Genomic DNA, 24,500 nt, shown 5'->3' with positions numbered 1-24,500 from the left:
CACTCTGCACATCATCATCATGACCATTTTTGGATTTCACCTCGAGTTCATAACACTTCATTGTATCACTACGCATCTTCATACCTCAGCAAGATCATATGTTCATATTCACATGCACATGTCATGGTTACATTTAGTTTATTGTTGTTGTTTCTTTCTTTGGCAGATGCTTTTACCCAAAGCAACTTACACTCATATCCCAGGTAGGCAGGAAGCGTAAGGGGGTCTTGTCTAAGAACCCCAACTGAAGATAGTACCTAGGTTTTGAACCCCAGTCATCCACATGGAAGGCAGCAAATTATACCACTACACTATCCAGTAAATAATTGTTTAGTGATTTGTTACATTTCTTCCGTTGATTGGTCAATGTTCTAAGTGTTGTGTGATTGTTTATGTTTATATCTTCAAAAATGGCTTTGGTTTCATTATTTGGTGCATTCTCTTTACATTCTTTTTTTCTACTTGTAGTTGTTCAACTAAGCTGTTCTTTGCCATTGGCAAAAGTCAACAGTTCATAGCAGGACCTCTTGAATTTCAGAGAAACACTACAAGTTTTGGAGTTCAGAGGTTGGTCGTCACCTGGGGGATGGGGGCCATAGAAGAATCTTTCCGTCAATCAGTTATGAGTTACAAACAGAAGCAGCCAGACAAATATTTTGCTCCTACTGGCTGCAAACTGCAGATTAACAAGATGGTAACAGTCGATTAAATAAACTTTTATTTTATTAGGTTTAAATAGTGTTTTATTTTGTTTTATTTATTCATTTTTTAAGTTTTTAGGGGTGGTTTATTTACTTAGTATTTCCTATCTTTGGTTAGCTTTTAAATTGAATTAGCTTTAATTTTGTATTAGCTTTTCAAATCACTGATTAGGGATTTGAGGGGGGATAACCCTTTGCACCCTGTCTCCACCACATTGTTGCTCCAAGAGCATGGTAATCAGGCTGCTTCATAACTCTCTCATGGGTTAAGGTTTCTCTTGAGTTGATTTTCACTTTCCTGTGTTTTCCAGTACTTCCTAGAAGGTCAAGAAGTGGCTAATTTGCCTGGGCTTTGTGCCAGTCTACTTTGTACAGGTTAGCTCCAGTTGAAGACTCCTTGTGGACTACTTGCCTCTGCTACTCTCATGCCTGCCCACCCTCCTATGACTCCAGCACCCGCCAAGGACAACCATTGGCTCCCCTTGAAGCACCCTCATCGATCATAACTAGTAAGCCCACGCCATCTACAAACAACAATACTTCTGGATCTATTCTTGGACATTCTTTGGATATACCTATGATTAATTGACCTCTCTCTCTCCTCTAGATTCACACCAACTATTCTCCAAAATCCTTTGTTTACCAGGACAAATCTGTTACACTAACAAACCAGTTAAATTTTTACAGTCTGCGTTGGATCTTGCTCAAGAGGCCACATTTCATTGCCGCTTCTGGTTTTGACAATTCCCAGGATACACACACATCATAACATATTCATTGCAATTTCTAGAGGTTAATGTCTCTATCTCTGCAATGCTGCCAAGCCTTCAACAGTATGTCAACTGTCCCACCAGAGAACACCTAGCAAATGTAATAGATTCCAACAGCTCCCCTGGCTGTTCTCCATCAGGAAAATCTGGTTCTCCTCACCTCTGACTTTACATCCATTGTTCATCAGCAACCTGTGACCATTCAAATTTTGAAGGAGTGGTCTCAGGAAGCTGAAGAAGATCTGTGGGGATGCTTGGAGGCCATACTTCTGCAAAGAAAGGCAGTGTAACCATATCAACTTTTTAATATTTTTGTGAACTGAAGTTCACCTCACCAGAGTTGGTTATTTGACCAAACAAAGAACCAACTCCAACACTCAGGGGAACATCTACAATTGTGTTGTTGTTGATGGGGAAGTCTCGATATCAAACCTCTGTCTCCTTGGCAACGAGAAGCCCCGGTGGAGAAGAGAGACCTACCACAACTTGCCAGGCAACTTGAAAGTCCATGGAAATTCATCAACAACCAGACCGAAAAAGGCTCAGAGACATAAAATTATTAGTTAAAAATTATAAATGACTTAAATGCTTTCTTTCGCTCCACTGCAACAAAAGCAACATAATAAAAAATTGTGCTTAAGCTCAGGTGTTTTAAGTGAATTAAGACACAGTTTAGCGGCTGATGTCTTGAATTTAAATTTTAACTTTTTAGTTTTTTATTAGTATTTTTAGTTTGAGTTACAGAAATGTTCAACACAATTTGTCTTTGTAAATAGACTATAAAACTAGCAATTGCCATCAAGTTCAAATTATATCATTATACAGAATTATCAATCAAGATTGTGCCCATGTTTGTCTGAATTGCCAGACCATCATTTTTTTCCCATTTCCCTATCACCATGGTCACTCACTGACTCCAGAGGCATACAGCAATATTTCTCTCCCCATCCCCCACACAGTCCCTCCTCCTTTTCTGCCACCCCCATTGCATCTCACCACACCTCTCCCTCACTTTCTTTCCTGTTTCACTCCCTGCTTCTCATTTACTAATATGTCCCTCTCTGACACAGATATGCAAAAATGGTTTATCTCATTTTTAGTTGCCACTTGCCCGTTCTTCTCAATTTTTCTGAAGCATGTCAAAGAAGCCATCTGGTTTTGACATTTTCTGGCATTTTCCCAATGCTATGATGTAGATTCTCAGCTAACATAACAAAGTATGGTTCAGCATTTTAAATATTTTAAATATTGAAAATTAAATGCATTAATTTAAACCTTAATGGAGAAGCAGGAGAATTAAAGACATCATCTCAGAAGGAGGGAGAATTATTTTCTTCTCTGTGAGGCAAGAGAAGAAAAACTGGTAGCTCAATTAGTTGATTTATTTCAGACAAATGTAGAGCTGAAAATAAAAAACAAATAAACTCTAAAAAATACTGGTCATAACTTGCCAGAGCCCAGTGCGTTGTTTTAAAATGCCTTGATCTGTGTGACCGAGTTCCAAACCTAAGGGTGTAAAGACTACATCTGCCAAACACCAAGAATCCATAAAATAAACACATAGAACAAATATCAATTGCTTTCATATCCTACTTTAAGAAATCTGCAGACTATTTTATTGATTAATTTAATTAATAGGGTAGAAATACATCAGAAAAAAATCTCCAACAGATAATAAAAATAAAAAAAGCAAAATATTCAATTTGCTTTTGTTATGCCCTGTCCAGGGATAACCAACACACACCATGAACATGACCCATCTTCCTCAGGTCTCAAGCAGTCATAGAGACATAGTTAAGATGCACCAGCATGAAGGTTTATTTACAAGTTGAATGAGAAATACCAGAATACTAGAATGAGTAGAATACTAGAATGAGAGTCTACTTGGAGTTCAAAGATAAGCGTCATGATGAGTCAAGGCCAAAACAACAAACAAGCAAAGCTGTCTATGCCAGGGGGAATATGACCTAAACAAATCAAATCAAAAGAAAAGAGTCATTTACAAACAAAACAGGTGAAAAACTAATGAAAATTATATGGCAGCCAACGCCTACAAAATGAATATTATTATATTATATTATATTATATTATATTATATTATATTATATTATATTATATTATATTATATTATATTATATTATATTATATTATATTATATTATATTATATTATATTATATATTATTATGAATATATAAAGTTACGCTAAAACGTGGCTTGAGACAAACAGTTTGGCTGGTTAGGAGGAGAGGGAGATGAGTTAGTGCTGTCATTATCTCAGGTGTTTATAGGAGATATTTTCCCCGGTAGCCAACCCTCTCTGAGCTCTTGGAGTTTTACTCACCTGCACACTACAATTTGTAGAAAATTAGACAAGGCACAGCAGTCATAACATCCCCTTTCCCAAATAATTAAACGTCCCCTGCTGTTTAATTCAAAGAAAAGAGTAGAAAAAAATTCAAGTGGATATTGACAGAGCATCAGCCAGTACATTTTCAATCTCCTTTTTGATGACAAATTTGTCCTGCAAGAGAAGAGACCAACGCCTGAGTCTATGATTTACATAACGTGTCTGAGAAAGAAAAACTAGTGGGTGACGGTCTATAAAAAATTGAACTGGCTGTAAACTTGATCCAATGTAAACCTCAAAATTCTGCAGAGCAAGCAGCAAAGCCAGAGCTTCCTTTTCTGTCATGCTGTAATTTATCTGATGTTCATCAATTTTCTTTGATAAGTAGCAGACAGGATGATCAATGCCTTCCTCATCTTCATATAGAAGAACAGCTCCTCCACCACATGTGCTAGCATCCACCTCTATTAGATGCATGTGAGCATGTCTATAAAAGCATGCTCAAAGTTTGGTACAACAAGCACAGGTGCGCTGCACAACAATGCCTTTTCTGAATCAAAAGCAGACTGGCAATCAGAAGACCAACCAAATGGTTTCAAAGGACTAACCAACATTCCAAGAAAATGTCGTTATGCTCTTTTTGTCTGTGGGACAGGGAAACCAATGACTCCCTGCATCTTAGCAGTAACTGGACGCACCTGACCCTTTTCCTTTCAAGAAAAGGAAAAGCTGCCTCTCTGTCATTTGAAAATGTTGGGCTTCTGCTTGTGGAACAGCTTACTCATTTATCCAAACAAGACTTTTCAAAATGATTTTCAAATCTATTTTCTGTTCATCAGTTCATTATGTATTTCAGTTTTTGTGAAGGCTTGTCACTGTCATCATATCATCATCATATATATTATTGGAGCTTGGCGGTTGAGGGGTAGTTTAGCACCAATGAGCTTATATAGTAAATATGTAGGGTAAAAATTATTTTTCTTTTAAATTGGACTATTTAAATAAAAATGAAAAGTGTTATTGAAAAGACATTATAAAATTCCATTTACAAAGAAACATGAATGTGAACAAATTATTTTTTTTTCTTTTATGAGCATTGACTTTGTAGTCCTGGAGAAAGGTGACAGGTTGCATGGAATCCATATGTAACGGATTTCTCTTTACAAACCAAAAACAGAAACACTGCAAGTACTTTGGTTATTTTTTCCAGAAATTTTCATTTTAATCAGTAAAAGTCTGATCTGTTTACTAAACTTACAGATTTTTTCTGTTTCAGAATATATATTTGAATCATATTACTATATTATTATTGTGTGTGTAGATGTTTCTCATAATTGAGAATTTTGCCAAGTCTGTCTGTATATCTTGAGTTCATCTTGTGTTAACTGTCATACAGATAATGATAAATGCCAACACAGAAATGCCGATTTTTAGGACCAGATAACTCTTGTGAATAATTATGATACATGTTGCAAGGTTGTTATGTTAGTCAAAGACATGACAGAGAGCACTTTTATCCTTTTAATTTTTATAGTTTTTTTTTAAATCAGGTACAGGAATAAAGTGCTCCCGAGTTCTTTTATGCTTTTTTTCTTAAATAAAATAAGATATAAAAGTGCTAGACCATTGAAAAGCAAAGATTTTCCATAATTATGTTTATGCATTTAGCAGATGCTTTTATCCACAGGGACTTTCATTGGTAGGCAGGGTAAGGGGGTTGCCTGAGGACCCCTACTGGAGGTAGAACTTTTCATGCAGGGGATCTGAACCCTTGTCACCAACATGAAGGGTGGCAATCATACCGCTACACTATCCAGTCCCTGGATAATTAGTTCAATAGATCATCTTCAGTATTTGATGTTTTCAAAGTTCATTATTTTATTTACATTGTAAACAGTGTCCCGAACTTTTCTTAAGCTCACATACAGTGAATATGGTCTCCAAACTGAGCTCATGGAAACACCCCAAACTGAACAGACACACTCAGAGGAAGTGAGAAGAGAGGGGGCTATTGTATAGGGCATTTGTTCATTTTTCAACACAAAGGTCTTATTCTGATGAGCAAATCTGGAAAAATAAGGAGAAACGAAAGAGAAAGAAAGGCTAAAAGAGCAAAAGAATGAACTACATGAAGAGATTGGGGGATGGGAGAAGGCTGAGAGACTGAGAGGAACATACAAATAAAATCTTCTCAATGCAGACTGAACCACAAATATGAACTCCGTCTTTTAACCGGAAAGACTATGTTTTCAAAATACGAGAATATGACAACGTACGCACTGCTATTAAAGAATATTTGAATGCGAATATCCCGTCTTACTGCTCTATCTCTCAATGTTAAATAAAAGGTCTCAAAAGATATTGACAAGATGTTATTAAACTTTATGTGGAGGAACAAAAACCACTATATTTAAAAAAAAATCAGTAATAATTAACTCATATAATAATGGTGGCCTTAACTTTTTAGACTTTTACACTTTAAATAATACTTTCAAAATAAATTGGCTCAAAAATTGTATTAAGAACCCATCTTCAATATAGAACTTTATACCAATATTGTTCCATATGTTGTATCAATGTGGAGAAAAATTATGTTTGTAGATCAATGACCAAGAAAGAACCCATCCTCAGTTTTATTTTCTCTAAATCAGGAGGCCTAAATTTAATTTTACTTTGTAATTATGTTGAAAAAAAAATCCCCTCAAAACTATCCTACTTTCATAAACAGATGCTTCTTTTTGGTCATTGCTCATTGCCAAACCCCCCCCATAAAATGTTAATTATTCTGAGTGAATTACATCACGTGCAGACCACTGGACATTCTCTACAGTATATAGTCATAAATGAACACCAAAAGGGCAGAACATCCCCCATCTCTTGTACCAACACATGTATACATGTCAGTGTAGTGCAGCCAAATGCATATTGTCTATTGTTTGATATTGGGTAGCATTCACATGATAAAACGACAAACCCTAGTCCCTATGTTTCTAAACCTAACCTGCAAACCTTAATCCTGTTTCTTTCTCTTTCAAATGTACATTTTCATTTGCAAACCTAATCATGTACATTCATACCCATATAATGTGAGTAATCATAAATTTCCCAAACCTATAACTGTGAGTGATGGTGAAGCCAAACATTGAAAGAACTTTAAAATGGATATGGCATGGATGGCCTTTTGCAATACAGTGTACAGATTAATGTAATTTACCATCCCCTTCTTCCTTCTCATAATAATTGCTGGCAAACACAATTTTCTGTGACATGCTCACATAATTCTCAGCCCATTATATGGGCATGTCCACATATTTAAAGGCAAACATAGGTAAGTAAACATTTTGAAGTCTTGCTGTTGACCAATATAGCTATGGCACATTCTAGAATAAGACTGCATTGTACAGTGATAAACACACACACATTTACAAAAATCTCACTGCACACTAAACACAGTTTTCAGGAGGGTTCAATGATGTCTTCGGCCCTCCATCCCAGATCTGTTATACAAAGCACTCGTATAACCCCCTCAACGCCCCCACCTCCACACACACACACACACACACACGCATGCACACACACACACACACAATGATGTTTTAGACCCTCCAACCGACATCTGTTATACAGAACACTGGTACACCCACACACGCTTGCACACACACGCACACACACACACACAAATGCATGAATGCATTTGAAACCCAGACATGGTCAGAAGGCTTTTGTTTTACCTCTGCAGGAGTCTCTCTTTTCTTCTGTCTTCTTTTTTCCCTTTACTGCCTTTTTTCTCCACGTCACACTCTTTTCTCCATCCCTCTTTATCTTTTCATTGTGGCTGTTTTTCTTTTTTTTGGTCCTGTCCACTGACTGTCTTTCCTTGAGTCCTCTTTGCACAGAATCTGCAGTGGTACACTAAACACACCCTTTGAAGCCCTGCCTATTATCCTTCGCTCTTTCCCCTTCCTGATCTCTGATTGGCTTCTTCACAAAGATGACATCACCTTTTTTCTCAATCTCTGTAGGCTATACCCTTGGTGCCTCGTGCCCATCCCTTCCTCTTTTCTTCCATGCTATCCTCCCCTCTTATTTTTTTGCTGTACCAATCTGGAAAATCAAGTATTATCAAAAACAAGGAACCTCCCCCCTTTTTTTTAAAAATTATCTTCTTCTTCAAAAGGAGAGATTTCAACATTGGATTAGTGTTATTCTGTTATGATTTCTCCAATGCAAAATAATACTTTTATCGGCCAGACAACCGCAAGAGCATCAATCTATTAGCCTCTCTTTTAATTTAATAAAGTATGTGCTTATTCACTGGTTCAGTTCCATGGTTGGAGGAAAGGTATTTGTTGTTATATTTAATGTGTAATTATAATTTATTTGCATTCAGTTGATTGGACGTGATTTGGAAAAGCACACACATGTCATACAAGGTCTCATAGCTGACAGTCCATGTCAGAGCACAAGCCAAGCCATGACGTCCAAGGTATGTCTGTCTATCAGAGAATGCTGTAACCAGATTTAAAGAGCTTACTCCATCATCATTTTCTTCACTGCTATGTGCAAATATGACAGTAAAACTTGACTCTCTTGTCAACAGCACAACAATTTCAATGTATACAACATTGGACAATGTTGCCATCATGACCCGTTGAGGTCTTTTGTTTTGAACCTTGTTTTGTCTCATCATTTCCTCTTTTATTGTGAAAGATTAACCCTCCCTCTCGTTTCAGGCCACTTGCCCTTCCTCATGTGTCACCTGTCTGATTGTCTTCCCTGATCCCAGAGTGTTTCCACCTGTTCCCCATTTCCCTCATGAGTATTTATAGTCTGCATCTCCCTCTGTCCCGTGCCAGTGTGTTGTAGCAATCCATGTGAGAGTTCTTCATCCGAGCATTACCTTGTATTCCACAGCCTTAAATTTCATGACCAAGCGAGAAAGCGTTCCCTCCAATAATTTTTGTTTGTAAGCTCTTTGTTTGTTAAAGTTTCATAGCACCTCCGTTAGAGAAGAGAGTTTGTTTCTTTGTTAAGTTTTCATAGAGCCTCTGTTAAAGGAGAGATTATAGTGTCTGGAAAAGTTTTCATAGTGCTTCCGTTAGTGGAGTGATTTTTGAGGTGTGTATTATTCCTCGTGCCTCCGTTTACCGGGATAGCGTCTTTGATTTTGTACCGCCTCTTGAGAAGAGTGCGCTTAGTGTTTTGTAATCTTTTATAGCTCTTTCAGTTTTCCTCCTGGAGTGGAGTGAGTTTTGTTTTGATAAAGTTTTATAGTCACACAAGCCTCATTCTAGTTATTGAGAGAGAAATAAAAGGACACCTTCGCTCAAACTCATTTTGACAGGTGACCTCTGACCTCTTATCGATCAATCAAATTAATATGACAGGTGACCTTTGTTTGACATCCGTTTGCTGACATCTGGGGATATGACTTTTGACCTCTTATCGATCGATCAAGCTATTTTGACATGTGACCTTTGTTTGACATAGATTAGCCATCTGTTGAAGCGATCTAAGGAAGGAAGGGGGTGTTTATGGCTAGGGTTAAGAATGATTACAGCTAAAGTCAGGAGGTTGTGAGAAATATATTAGTTGAATGTTGAAATAAGAGAAAGGGTTAATAGAAAAGGTTAAGTTGTAGAAGCGGTCAGCATTTTAACAGCTTCAAAGACCGGTCCCTGTAAGGTAAAGATGGGAAAATAATTAGATGTGTGGGGTGGGGTATTGTTCGACCCCAGGTTTGAGGGCCAATGGGTGGACAGGGGAGGGGTTTCGAGTAAAGGATAAAAACCCTGAGACAGTCAGTGTGTAGAGAACGACTTTGGGGTGAAAGATAGCTGATTCAAGATGCCGAGGACAAGAAGCAGAGTGAGTGTAGAGCATAAATCTACGCAGGCCCCGGAGAGGACGTGTGCTCTGCGATCTCTCATTTGTGAGACTCCGGTAACGATAATTGAAGATCAGCCCTTGGTACCAAATGCTCCCAAGAAAAGGATGGTGTTTCTGTGCAGAACGCAGCAACCGCCGCCCGTGTCTCTACGGGAAGAATGGTCACTGGAGCCTTATGGACTGCGGGGAAGATGGGGCTATGTGTTCATGTATGAAATAGGTGACCTCTGTCTGTATCAGCTTGACGAGGGTGGTGAGAAGCCGGGACCTCTGACCACTGTGGGTATGCTAACTTCCAACGACTGGGGAGTGTTGAAACTAGCGATACCGCGTCATAGAGAAGGAGGCAAGGGCTCGGCTGAGGAGGTGTTAACAGTGAAAGAAGAACCCGAAGAAATCCCGGCAACGTCTGCAGCCAAACGGCCGAGACTGGAGAGTCCGAGACTGAGGAATCCTCTGGATGATGCTGAGCTGGCCAAAACAAGGATGGTTTTCACTGCTGTGTGGCAATCGAAAACAGGCGTTACAGGCCGTTGGTTCTTCCGTGCAAGCCACCGGAAATCTAATGAGAATGAAGACGGGGATCTTTTTGTTCTTGAGTGCTATAACTCTGACTGTGGTGTGTTTAGGACGCTGTTAGCAATACCTCATGCAGCCTGGGTGGAGAAGATGAATGGTATAGCGGATCGAGTTTCCACGCTGTTCCGCAGTTGCCAGAACTGGGGTGAGATTCTAGCAGTCAAGAAAACCCTGGCTGTGTAGACCTCCCTCCGCTGAGAACCCTCCTCCTCAACCTCAATAACCACACCCCCTTCAGGTTTATAAGGACACACTCCAGCACAGGTCATACACCGATCAACACGAGGAACAGGATGAGAACTAGCGTCCAGAAGACATTGTGCGAGGAGATCACTGACCGCAATCTGGAGAATGCTTCTCCGTCGCTATTGATGCATACAGGGACCCCTTCTGCAACATCCACATCACCGCAGTTTGGATCACCAGACAGCGACAGATACTACCTGGAGCCGTATCACCCTCCTTCACCAGCGACTTCGTCTGAGTCTTTCTTCTCCTCCAACTCCTCCTCTTCTCTCGAGATCGAGTTCTCAAATTCGGCGCCTGATGACCGCTGCTTAACGCTCTACCTGATCCACCGTGGCCGTAACAACGGAGGAAGCTAAATCTAACGAAATGGAGGACTCTCAGCTTCCACCAGGCCAGGGGTCCCCTGCACAAACTCAGGATGCCGGAGGAGAGGGTGAGGACGAATTTGATGGATGGGTCCCCTCAGGTTTCATCAAAGTTGTGAAAACTGCAGTGATACACCTCTTGAACGAGACCATCAAAAAATTTATGATTGAATCATGCTACGGGTGTAGTGTCGATCACCCTAGTTTACGCCAACATCAGTGCAAGGATGTCCTCGAGGACGACTTTTTTCATGACCATTACTACACTCTGATGCGGAGACTTTATAATCAACGATTCATTGCTTCCATTCAACATCTTCTAACTGCGCGTAACATTTGTGAAGATGATGCCAGAGTCAGGGCTGTGGCAGAAGCTTACTTGTACGAACTAACTCTGGTGAAACAAATCAACACTTCTATACACGATATGTACGAGCAGTTGATTGGAGAAGATGTAAAGAAATTGCAGCAGCTTCAAACCATGACAAAGTTCTGGGAGGGTTAAAAGAGGGGTGTTACATTCCTTCTTTCCATCAGCCGGATGTGTTTAGACTAATATTGTATTCGTGTGATGTTTTTATAACATTTAACTTTTCTTAAATCCTATATTACTAGCATTCCTGCTTTTTGTGATCATTTGTATGTGTGTGTGTGTGTATTATTACACATTAGAGAAAAAAATAAAAGGTTGAAATATACTTGCGTTTTGTGTTTTCTGTCATTACAAGCCAGAGTTTGTATAAGGTGAGATGGCTGAAACGAGGTTAATGAAAAAGGTTTTCTACGATCCTATCCACCCTGGTAGTTTTGGGGGAGTAGAGAGGTTGCGTAAAGCTGTACAGGACGAAACGGGTAAGAAAGTCGCGTGCGAAAAAGTGCAAGACTTCTTATCAGAGCAAGATGCATATACTCTACATAAACCTGCAAGAATACATTTTCCGAGAAACAGAGTTTTTGTCACCAGCCCCTTAAAACAATTCCAAGCAGATCTCTGCGACATGCAGGCCTTGGCTGAGTACAATGACGGGTATAATTATCTATTAACCGTCATTGACGTGTTTTCAAAAAAGGCTTACGTTCGCACTATGAAGAGAAAAACAGCCGCAGAGGTCATAAAGGCTTTTGAATCTGTTTTTAGAGAAAGCGAGACCCCTAAAAAACTTCAAACTGATGCGGGGAAAGAATTTTTTAACAAAAAATTTAAGGCATTATTAGAGAACCACAGAGTTGTGCATTTTGCTACTCCGAGCGAGGTAAAGGCATCTGTGATTGAGAGGTTTAACTGCACGTTAAAAACCAGGATGTGGAGATATTTTACTGCTAATAACACACGTCGATACCTCGACGTCCTGCAGGATCTCGTGGAAAGTTACAACCACAGTTACCACACGAGCATCAAAATGAAGCCTGTAGAGGTGACTCTAGAAAACACCTTTAAAGTTTTTCAGAACCTGTACGGCTCTGCACGCGATCGACGCTGCAAGGACTCAAGGATAAAGTTTAAAAAAGGAGATCTTGTAAGAATATCTAAACTGCGAGGCGTGTTTGACAAGAAATATGAACAAAGTTTTACAGATGAAGTGTTTACAGTGACCGAGCAGCTTGCACGATCTCCCCCTGTGTACAAACTCAAAGATTTTGATGGAGAAGCTATTGAAGGTTCATTTTACGCGGAGGAGATTCAAAAAGTTAAACTGAATAAAGACAAGATGTATCAAGTGGAGAAGATATTAAAACGACGCAACATCAGGGGTGTAAAACAGGTTTTTGTCCGTTGGAAAAACTGGCCTGAGAAATTCAACAGCTGGGTCAGAGCCAGTGACCTTCACGAGGTATAAAGGGGGCCATCGCTACTCCGGTAAATTTTACTTATGGGAAAACCGTTGTGAGACTACACTTCCGACCCGTGATATCACAGCGCGTAATGAAATGATGGTCATTCACTCTAATATCACAGAGAGAGTAAGAGGTAATATATATATATATAAAAACGGGTTGATCACAGACTCATTAGTCACTATCAAACAAACGTTCAGTCAGAGGTCACCTCAGTGTCTGTGTCTGTGTCAGGAGGAGGACAACAAAACAAAGCAACATGGTTCAGATAAACATGAGGGATGATCCTCACCGCTTCGTAAACTATTACCAGAACCAGGTCGGAGGTACCCTGCCTGGTTTTTATGGAGCACCTGTAATGTACGGTCGTGGTTCTATATTTTCAAAATTATTTCGCTTCGTAGCCCCCCTTGTTAAAAAAGGTTTTGCTATAGCTAAGCCTCATCTGAAAACAGCAGCTACAAACATTGCCTCAGATGTCATAGGCAAAACCATGAGAAGGATCTCTGGTCCTGCAGAGACGGGAGGACAAGAAGGATCGGGTATCATGGTTCTGTCACGAAGACCAAGAAAGCGGCCGCCGGGTGAACGTGTGAGGAGGTCACAAATAGTGAGGCCGCTCAAAAGAAAGAAGTCAGTTGGAAGGATCAAGCCTAAAGGGAGGAAGGCTGCACGGAGCAGGGATATATTTCACTGAATCATAAATAGAGAGAGAAAGAGAGTGAAACATGGCTCTTTTGCATCACAAATCCCCTGAGTGCACCCTGGCAGAACTGGACTTATTTTCAGTCCCTATGACCCAGCTTTCTATCGAGGATAAGATCTACACGGAAATTATGCCTCTATCCGCTATTACTGAGAATGGTCCGATTGAGTTTTTTATACCGGGAGATGGTGAAAAGTATCTGGATCTCAACGATACCTTGTTACATCTACGCGTGAAGATCACCAATGCAGACGGCACAAACTTGGCGAACGACGCACCTGTGGGTCTCATCAATTATCCTCTCAATACACTATTCAGTCAATGCGATGTTACTCTGGGTGATAGATTAATTTCACAGTCTAGTGCCACCCACCCATATAGAGCTATGATCGAGACTCTGCTAAACTTTTTTGAAGACACGTTAAAGAGTCAGTTCAGCGCTGGTCTTTATTGTAAAGACACAGCCGGCGCCATAGACTCTATAGTAACCAATAATGGGCCAAACAGAGGGCTAAACCAGAGGGCTCTCTGTACAGCTAATTCCAGAGAAGTACACCTATTGGGCCCCCTCCATGGGGATATCTTTTTCTGCGAAAGGCTCCTGCTGAACTCTGTGGATATGAGAGTTAAACTAACCAGAGCCAGCGAGGCTTTCTATCTCATGGGAACCAGAGACTCGACTTACCGATTAATGATATTAGGAGCCTCTCTTTTTATCAAAAAAGTTTCCGTCTCCCCCGCTGTTCGTTTAGGCCACACATCGGCCTTAATGAGAGGAAACGCTCTCTACCCACTGTCACGAGTGAATGTAAAAACATACTCCATCCCTGAAAATTCGAGGATATGCAATCAGGAGAATCTCTTTTTGGGAGCGATGCCTAAATATATTGTTTCAGGTATGGTGCACCACGAGGCATTCACGGGAAGAAGGGACTTGTCACCCTTCAACTTTAAACATATGGATATAGAGTATCTAGCTCTTTGTCAGGATGGTAAACAAGTTCCCGCCAAGGCGTTCCAGCCTCAGTTCAATCAAGGCATTTCAGTCCGGAAATTTTACAATTTGTTCACAGCGACAGGTCGTCATTTAAAAGATCTCCCTCTGAGTATCACACGTGAAGAATTTAACAACGGTTACTCGCTGTTTATCTTTAATCTCAATCCTGGTGAGGATAGCGACGCCTTGTCACCTGTTTCTAATGGGAATTTAAGACTGGAGGCGAGGTTTAGAATTCCGCTACCTCACACCACAACCCTCATTGTCTACGCATGTTACGATTCCATTTTGGAGATCAACTCAAGAAGACAGGTGCTGGTGGACTATTATTAAAAGAGTAAGCATGAATAACCACCAACTGGAGAGCCTGTTGCACCATCTACTGGGAGACCTATTTTGTGGCGTGTGGGCTAGTGACCAACTCCCCTTGCTCACACAAACATTTACAAAGCCGGCTTACTTCATTGTGAACACACATCCTTCTCACATGCCTGGGGAGCACTGGCTAGCTCTGACTCTGGAGGAGAACGGTCAAGCCACCTTTTTCGACTCTTACGGGCTACCGCCAGATTTTTCTCACTACCCCTCAGACATTGTCATTTCTGAAAGACCGATCCCTGAAGATAACGTACCATAATCGCCAACTTCAGAACACCTTGACCACCGTGTGCGGTCAGCAGTGCGTTTATTACCTCTGCCACCGGGCGTGCGGAATGTCTCTGCAACAAGTATTATCTTCCTACAGTGACGATGTTCTTAAAAATGATGTGATGGTATCTAACTTTGTGAAAAAATATCAGAGATGCATCAGAAAGCACAGTGCTACCTCATTTCATCACGGAGCCTGTTCTTTACAGATGTTCAAAGAGTGCTATAAATTGTGAATGCATGAAAGTGATGACTGTGTAGACTCTGAAAATTGGAATCAATAAAATTTTTTATTGAGAACAAATGACGGTATCATTTTATTCATTTCTTACAGAAATGTATGGTGAAAAGGTAACTCAGCGCGGAGGTTTTATCTTTTTATGCAGACTATGTTCATCTGCAGCCTCGTCTCGCTCAGCATGTCCAGATCTTAAAAAATGTGGGGAGAGGGTTATCTTCTTCTTCGGTTTTACAGATGGTATTTTCTCTATTCCGCTCGACTCTGTTTTGAGACGACGATATTGTTCACGGGCTTGCGGATTATTCACAGAGGATAAAGGTATGTTCAGTTCATTCAGAACATTGAGAAAACTTGTCCAGCCTGCTGGTTGCATGGTTTGGGCTTTTCTTTTAAAAGGGAGCAGAAGGTTTTTAAGTAAATCAACCAAATGTGATCCTCTCACAACCTGCCCCTGATAAACAAATTCTCCTCTGGTGGTCCAGCCATTTCTCTCAGATAATTTCCTCAAGATGTATTCACCATTTCTGCGATCGCGCTTTGGAAGGATTTTTAATACCTCACTTGCCGTTGCATCCAATTCTAGCTGATCGGGCTCGTGAACACGATCCGTCTCACGGGAATCTGATTCAGGTATTGGATCATTAAGACTGTTTCGCTGAAGAGTCACAGTCATCCGCGGCTCCTCCATCTGACCTTGCTTGATTAGGGTGAGGTATCTTTGCAGCAGGGCGTCGTATTTCTTAATTTTTTCATAAGAGGTCATTCCTGACTCGTCGAGTATCGCTCTCATTTTATTATCCAAATCATCCTCCGCCGTCTGTCTGATAGAAGTCTCTGACTGACTCAAATGTTTGAACTGATGAGGTGAGATGAGAAACATCTTTTGTGCCATCCTGAGCGACATCTTATCTTCTAACGATTCCGGCCACTAGATCCCCAATTACGGGTGCAAGAGCCGTTAGGATGGGGAGAATAAACCCTCCTCCTTGACTTTTGAGAGCCAGCTGCTTACGTTTTAAACCGGTTCTCTTATCAGCCAGCAGTCTGATAACTTTCTTTTGCTTTTTCAAACTCCGATACTGGGGAGGGGATAGCTTAATGTTACCCTTTAAAATATTCAGAGCAATCTCACACAAAGCTTTAAGAAAGTCGGGTGAACAATGGCCGAGAATGTCCTTACGTTTCTGAGGTGTGGCGTGGTACAGAGCTCGGAGTAACGGAGCATTCCTTTTTATACGGGCTGACATGATAAATTACTATGCTTTCGGAACATAGACAACTGGCCACTGACTAGGAAGTAAACCCGTTCTCAGTCTGTATTGTTCTGGGCATGAGTGGGTCAGGTCGACGATTAAATACCCGTGCGGCTCTCTGGTGGCGTCCTCAAAGCTCTCCAGAAAAATAGCTTTCTCTGAGGGGAAGATTTGACGGGCTAGTATATTCACCTGCAATCTGTCTCTGGGATTCTTAAACAGCACCAGGTAGCTACTGTTCAGGCTGATGGTGCGACTGTATTTCCCTTGATGAAATACATTTTGAGTCAACATCATGACACTCATATTTCTGTGATGTCTGTACTGTGTGAAAATTTTTACCACTTCAGGATGGTCTGAAGCCTGAAAAATGACATCGTCCAGAATAACCAAGTGCTTACAATCAGGAGGGAACAGATTTTCATCTTCAAAAGAATGAGGCAATCCTTCCACAAATTTGATGTTTTTATTCAACCGCTGTAGTTCAGCATACAATGGTTGGAAAGAGGTATAAATCCAAACAATATTATCCGGTACAACATCCATCACATGGTTACACTTTTTTAAAACACTTTTAACAAAAAATGATTTTCCACATCCGCTGGGCCCCACAATCAGACATGAAAAAGGAGTCTTTAGTCTGGGGTCAAAATCAATCTCCTTCATATCAGAAAATTGCGGCATTTTTTTTTTTCCCCCTCTTAACCACCTTAATACCTTAATAACCGAAAGGCAGAGTTGTACCATCAGGAAAAAGGCGTCTCTTGTCATACACCACCCGGAACTTTTTCTGGAATGTCACATTTTTTAACAGAAACCCCTTTTTATCTCTTCTGATGGTACGCTGAGGGGTCTCGATCACTGTTTCTCTGGAGCCAGCCAAGTATCCCTCCACTAACTCTTTGACGCTGTCAAAGTTGACCTTCTCGCTGCATTCATGCGTCTGAGTGATGCCTTTAACGCGCATCGATACTTTTTTCTGATTTCTGGTCTGGTAGGCGTAACTCTTGGGTCCTGCTGCAACAAATTCCTGAATTGTGTCACCCCCCAGCTCGTCGGTCAAATGCCCCAGATAGTTTCCCAGTTTCAGAGGAGTCTCACCTTTTTTCACCACATAGATCAGACTGTCTGTGTCTATGTAGAGAATTTTGTCCTGCATTACTTCCAGACAGCTGTACAGTTTTAAACGTGCATATGCGGTGGTAAATGCTGCAATGAATACATTGTTTACCTTGTTGGGTGGAGCGATGCACCGTTTGTTGTAAGTCCACTGCAACATGCACATGTCAGGGTTTAGAAAGTGGAAGTAGGCTATCTTGTATTTACCCGAGAACATGAAATTAAAAAATTCATTCGGGTCTGTGACGATGGTGGTCTGATGGAGGTCGCTCCTCTGCGCAAATTTCCCCCAGAAACTGTTCAGACACAGTTTAGCCACCTGTCTTTTAGCAGGGTTCACCTCTATTTTGCTGATATCCAACTGAATACCTTGATGGAGTTTGTAATCTCTGACGTACTTCTGCTTACTCTCCTCATCAATTGCGTCTGCGGGATATCCTGAAGCCTCTTGTTTACCCTTAAGAAATGTGTGTATGTAGTCTACAAAGATTGAGCTACTGGTCCTGTCAAAGTGCCACACCTCAGTGATTTTAGCAAGACGATAACCAAGCTTTAACGCCTTGCTAAACTCCACACTCACCCACACACCTGTTAGTGCTCTCTCCTCATCGCTGTGGTTGCATGCACCTGCCTGGTTATTCATTTCAGCACAGGTGCGACAGAGAGTGAATACAAGTTTTCCGTGAGATGACTTGTAAGGTAAAACTGGGAAAAACAGCCCACGCGGTGGATAAACAACAGCTCTTATGAAACCAAAGTAGCTGTCAGGGTCATCAAAATCTTTGCAGATGATTCTGGGATGGCCGAGAGGGTAAGGAAAGCTGCAATTTACATAGGGGTAAAGAGATGTAAAGTCAGCGTAGTGCACAGTTTCATCTACCCCCGCACTGTACCTCAACCTGAGTGCGCAGGTCCGACCACCATACAGTGCCTGTCTTGGAGAGAGAGGTTCAGGGGCGTTAAAGCTCTTGAGAAATTCAATCACCTCCGGATGGGACTTTTTCATCTCAGTCCACTCGTGCTCCCACATGATATGCAGACGAAGACCGTACACTGACTGAAGCTCTCTCTCTCTCTCATGGGTCTCTGCATAGAACTTTTCAAACGGCTCCTTCCTCAGCGGACATGTGTCCTGAGGCTGATAGCAGATGGGGCAGCCGTGAAAGAAACAGCCGTAAACTCAAAAGCTACCCTCACACCGTCAATTTCCGCATACCCATCTACGTGATAAGGACCGATTCCTTTCTCCCCTGTGTTTAACGCGTGGCTAATCTCAATCCCTCTGCTAAACGCTAACCACTCCAGCCACTGGATGGATGCGTTTGAGAAGGTCTTACTCTGCTGACTGTAATCAACGGGTGAAGGTATGGCCAGGGTTTTAGCCTGCAGAAAGTTGGCGGTAAAAACCTTCATACAGGCCGACGCGATCGTGATGCATTTCAGGGGGTCCACGCGCGTCTCGTTAAAGAATTGCTCGCGGAATTTGACACACCCCTTGAACAGTATATCTACATCATTTTTGCAGTAAAGCATGCTCTGTTCACGAAAGTTAAAGGTGCCTTTACAAACTCCATCGTACCATCTGTAGAACTCTCCCTGCTCACTGGGGCTCATGAGTTCTACAGAGTAGTAACTCGGTGAAGGAAAAGGCCCCACATATTTCAAATTCTGCTCTGAAGAGAATCTGTGGGGAAAGAAACCTTTGGTATGATCACTGAAACCTAACGCTTTCGGCATCATACTCAGTTTCATAGCCAGGAAGGACAGACTATCGATGAATCTCAAACCATAATCACAGTCTGTAAAACAGAGAATTTTACTCCCCTGTGTGATGAGAGAGGGCTTCATACCTAGTTGCACCATGACGTTAAGGATTAGATAACTATCATAACCTCGTCCGTTGTGAGCAATAAACGTGTATCCACGGTAGCGTGGTCTCCTGAAACGGAGGAGGAATTTCTTGACACAATCCAACCCGTAGGCAGACCACTCGACACCTTTCAGCGTTTTTGCACAGACCAGAAAGGGGACATGCACATCGTTCTGACCGACTAAGGATTCAAAATCATAAAAGATCAGTTTTTCGTCAAGCCGTTCGTCGGCGCTGCTAGGCTGAATGTAACACTGATGTCCACCGAGAGTTGGTGTAGAACCGAGGGTCAGTTTCTCACCACAGATTTTATATTTTAAACCTTCACACACGTGGGGGGTTTTTACCTTAGTCATCGCAACACGTCGGACACCTTTTAATCAGATCACAATGACTCACTTGCATTCTGGCTCGGGGTCTCTCACGAGGTTCTTTGTGTCTGTTGAAGCACGACGAGTTACGACAGCTTCTGTTGCAATCGCCACAAAATACAGGACTGAGCTCTTGATTTGTACATGACGAGTCGCAACACACAGGACAGTAACCAGGACAGTAGTGTGAGTGTGGCTCATTGTAACTGGTGTAGCAGTGCTCGCAAATGTACCTGGACCCTATAAATCCTTTGAGGTTTTTTATTCCATAGTAATGGTTTTGGAGTAATAACAGAAAGAGAGGGCTTGATCGATCTCTGAAATCAGTCTCAAATTTACACAGCTCGATCACCCATGGTTCTGTGAAACACCACAATTTTTCTGTTTAGGATTTTTTCAAATTTTGCAACATCACTGAAAGACACCGGAGTCTGATCAGTCAGCCCTGCCTGACGCTGCCACTCTCTCGCCTGGACCGAAGCCTGACTATCGGTAAATTTAGAACCGGAGACGTGCGCGAGACTGATGGCAAAACAGAGCTGATTGTCACAGTTATCTGTAATGTACAAGTGACGTTTTTTCTTATGGATTAATTCGCATTCTAAGGTTTTTGAAGCCTTCCGTTTGGCGACCCCTGTAGGGTTTCTTACTACCTGGAGGACTAACTCCATGTTAGTATCAGAGGCAATGTCTGCGTTCGATTGAGTTAACTCGTCTAAAAAATCCAGAAAGGCTTTCAGGATTACATCAGACTCATTTGTGACAGAAACGGTAATGTGTTGAGAAATACTCTCACCTACTAATTCTAGCTGGACGACATCATTACATCTGGCGTGTGATCGCGCTGTTTCTGCCACTTCAATAAGATTGCTCATAACAGCTGAAGTGAACTCAGCGATGTTGGGCATTCTATCAGGGCACGGACGCGGTATTGCGACGGGACGTCTTATTTCAAGACAATTGAAACGTTCACGCTCAATCGGTGGAGGTGTAGCTCTCCGATTCGTTTCAGGGACGGCTGCGTTCTCCTGATTCAACCCCCTACCATGCTGCCGAGTTTGCTCTGCTGCAGCTGGAGAAGGTAAAGAATTCAGATTTGATGAGGCTGTGTCTGATGCTGAAGATTGAGAAGCACTAATCGCTGAGGCTGTATCTAGTGATGTGACACAAGGAGCTGGATTTGATGGGACGATATTCGATGACTCATTTTGTAAACTCAGGCCGGGTGGCGGAGGCCCGTTTAAATTCAGGACTGATGATTCTAATTCATGTAACACATCAATTTGATCATTTTCATCTTCTTCAATATTCATAGGAGATGATTGATAATCGACATTAAGGAGCGCATACTCCAGCGGTGTAAAGTAATCCCACACATGAACCGGTATGGGTATGTTTTCCAAATTTCCCACAGCCTCGGATATTACAGCCGGCACAGCTCTGCCTGCTTGATTATCCATCTTTACACAGAATTGAGAATGGCTAAGAGGGGTTAAGATATCTACTTATATATATACACACATTTACTTTACTTCGAAATCACGGCCAAGTCACGGTTAATTCTCTGTATAAGAATCTCGCTACTTCTCATGAATGCCCGAGCTCTTGATCTTTCACGTCGGATGGTAGCGTTTCTTTTCCTCCACAGACGAGGGTCGGGTCGGCTTGGAGGATTTATCCGTTCTATTGACAGATCGGCCTCTGTGGTTGAAGGAGAAATAACCATAAAAGTATTTTGAATATACCTGGTTCAGTGATTGTGAATTAAAAAAAAAATTAATAATTAAAAATTAAAATTAAAATTAAAAATTTTTTTTTTTATTAAAAATTAAAATTAAAATAAATAAAAAAATTAAAGAAATTACAAAAAAAAGTTAAAAAAATTAATAATAATAATTTTAAATAATAATAATAATAATAATAGGTTGTACCTTTCATTAGCCCTTCGACAAGCGACAGTCTGTTGCGCACTCTACTGCATCGTCGATTCTTCACCACGGACCTCACGGGAACTATAACATCAGATTCTGTCAAATTGAAACACAGTTTAATAGCATAAAATAGATAAATAAAAAAAAAAACCTTGCTTAAGTATACACTATGTGAAATTTGCATAGATGTTACCATGTAATGCTCCCGTTGAATGCAGCACGGATAAGTGGACAGAGCAGTAATAATATATCAACCGGCTTGTTTTACAGGCACCAGACATGAGTTCTACTGAAAAAAGGCTGCGCTCTTTTAACCCCTCTCACCCTCACTCTCTCCCTATGCGTCACATCCGTGTTGATGACGTATGACGCTTACACGCTCACGTGAGAAAACAAAAACAATGAGTGATGAGTTTTTTTTTAAAACTTACCCCGCTGATCAGGCTGTTTAGCGAGGGGTCCTTCCTCCCCGCGAGCAACGCTTGGCGCCTCTAATAGCTGCGCCGTTATGCAGCCTAGTAAACCGACAGCCCGTGCCCCTTCACCCGCAGCCGTATCGGTATTGTAGCCGCTCACAGGCGACTCGGGTCGCTGGGTTTCTCGTGGGGTGTAAGGTATAGCGTGTGTAGAACAGATGTTTCCTGCCGTCCGTCCTCTGTACTAACACTCGGACACTCAGTTGAAAACTGATTGTGCTGTACAGGGAGCAGTCTTCGTCGTAGCCAGGATTTATTCAGGGAAAGTCCGTTTCCCCCTCCCGGTGCGTTTAAAGTCAATTCACCCTCGAACACGGCTGGGTTCTTCTTTTTTCGGCCTTGCTCCACACTGTTTAGTAAATCTGTAAACAGCTACATCTGATGTTATTTCATTGAAACATTTCACTTGTTAAAGGTTATTAAAGTTAAAGTAACATTACCATAATCAGCTTGCGTCAATATGAAATCATCCAAATCCTCTGCGTCCAACTCTGGAAATTAGCACTCTGTCATGGTGTGGTAATATAATTATACACGCATTCATATGTTTATCATCAGATCTTTTTTACTCACCGTTGAATACTCCTAAGAGTGCCAAAGAACCGCCGGTTGGCTGTGTATGGATGTCAGCTCTTGTTTTCCGTCCTAAAAAAGTTGTTTGTTGTTGGTTTTTTTTTTTTGGTTTTTTTTTTTTAAGTTTTAAGGAGACTTTTTGCGTACCTGTGTCCATGGTTCCTATCCTGTCGGTTGAGCCCCTGACGTAAATGCCTGAACCATTTTATATAGTCTTACACCCCCCTCCATAGAAATAAGGGAGTGTTTTAAAAATTTCTTGAAGTGCTAATTTCAACCCATTTGCTCTTCACACTTAGTTTACATCCACCCTACGGTTAGTAACAGATTGATTCTGTTTACTTGTGAAGTAAGACGTTGTCTCTTTCCCACACAGCATGGTGCATTCTAGTGAACATCATATATGTTCATTTGTTTACTTGCAAACTAAGACAACGACACAGACTGTTTACCACACTGTACTTTGCATTCTTATTGAACCCATTTGTTCCTACTGTTCAGTGCCACTGTATGATGCATTCTTGCGACCCCCTGCAGTTGACTCTCATAGTATGAGCTGATCAGTCAGAGCGAGAACTAGATGTAAACTTTATGGGCAACCTGTTCTATTAGTGAATTCTCTGTAGATTAGCCCATGATACCATATACAACATGTATGCAAACTAAGAGGGAAACCTTTTTTATGTAATTTAAACCTACCTCTATTTGCTATAAACAACCCATCCTCCGTTCAGTGTCCCAGTATGGTGCAGCCAGAGACAGCCAGATGTCTGTTAACACCCCCCCACCCCACCCAAATCCTGGCAATGCTGCATTCTTGCGACCCCCCACACATCTTATTATTTTCCCATCTTTACCTTACAGGGACCGGTCTTTGAAGCTGTTAAAATGCTGACCGCTTCTACAACTTAACCTTTTCTATTAACCCTTTCTCTTATTTAAACATTCAACTAATATATTTCTCACAACCTCCTGACTTTAGCTGTAATCATTCTTAACCCTAGCCATAAACACCCCCTTCCTTCCTTAGATCGCTTCAACAGATGGCTAATCTATGTCAAACGAAGGTCACACGTCAAAATAGCTTGATCGATCGATAAGAGGTCAAAAGTCATATCCCCAGATGTCAGCAAACGGATGTCAAACAAAGGTCACCTGTCATATTAATTTGATTGATCGATAAGAGGTCAGAGGTCACCTGTCAAAATGAGTTTGAGCGAAGGTGTCCTTTTATTTCTCTATTGAGGTTAATGTGTTAGTATTTAACAGCCTCTTGATTTTTCTGTCCTGGAGACTCATAAGTGGTTTATATACAAATAAACTAAGCTGCATCTGTGTCCTGCCGGTTTCTGACAGTTGCCCCTCTGAAAAGGAAGGTAATCAGTCAGAAGAGGAAGCTGGAGAGACAATGGCCGTGTTTCCCAGATTCAATCGTTCTCAAGGACTTAAGAAGGGTTCGGCTAAGAAGGAGCGCTAAGATAGGGGTGTTTCCCAGATGCGTTCTTAACTGCCTTCTTAAGATCCCGCCAAAGAAGCTTCTTAAGAAGCTCTTAGTGGGAGCTGTACACCGCCATGGTG

General features: G+C 41.3%; 2 protein-coding genes across 2 annotated transcripts in view; both read right to left on the bottom strand.

Annotated features, from left to right (window-relative positions):
• The window catches only part of LOC140271510 (neural cell adhesion molecule L1.1-like), a 138,760-nt gene extending 130,830 nt beyond the window's left edge, over window positions 1-7,930 (bottom strand). The window contains exon 1 of the mRNA XM_072366757.1: window positions 7,551-7,930. The gene's annotated coding sequence lies outside the window, so the exon portion shown is untranslated. The remainder of the gene's footprint in view (window positions 1-7,550) is intronic.
• Window positions 1-24,500, bottom strand: part of ttpal (tocopherol (alpha) transfer protein-like) — a 204,872-nt gene that overhangs the window by 104,857 nt on the left and 75,515 nt on the right. The gene's annotated exons all lie outside the window — the stretch shown is intronic.

Source organism: Leuresthes tenuis, unplaced genomic scaffold, assembly GCF_036924035.1.
Source record: "Leuresthes tenuis unplaced genomic scaffold, fLeuTen1.0.hap1 SCAF_16, whole genome shotgun sequence".
In the NCBI taxonomy this organism is placed as follows: Eukaryota; Metazoa; Chordata; class Actinopteri; order Atheriniformes; family Atherinopsidae; genus Leuresthes; species Leuresthes tenuis.
Note: the sequence above shows the minus strand (reverse complement) of the source record. Positions and strands in the feature narration are given on the sequence as shown.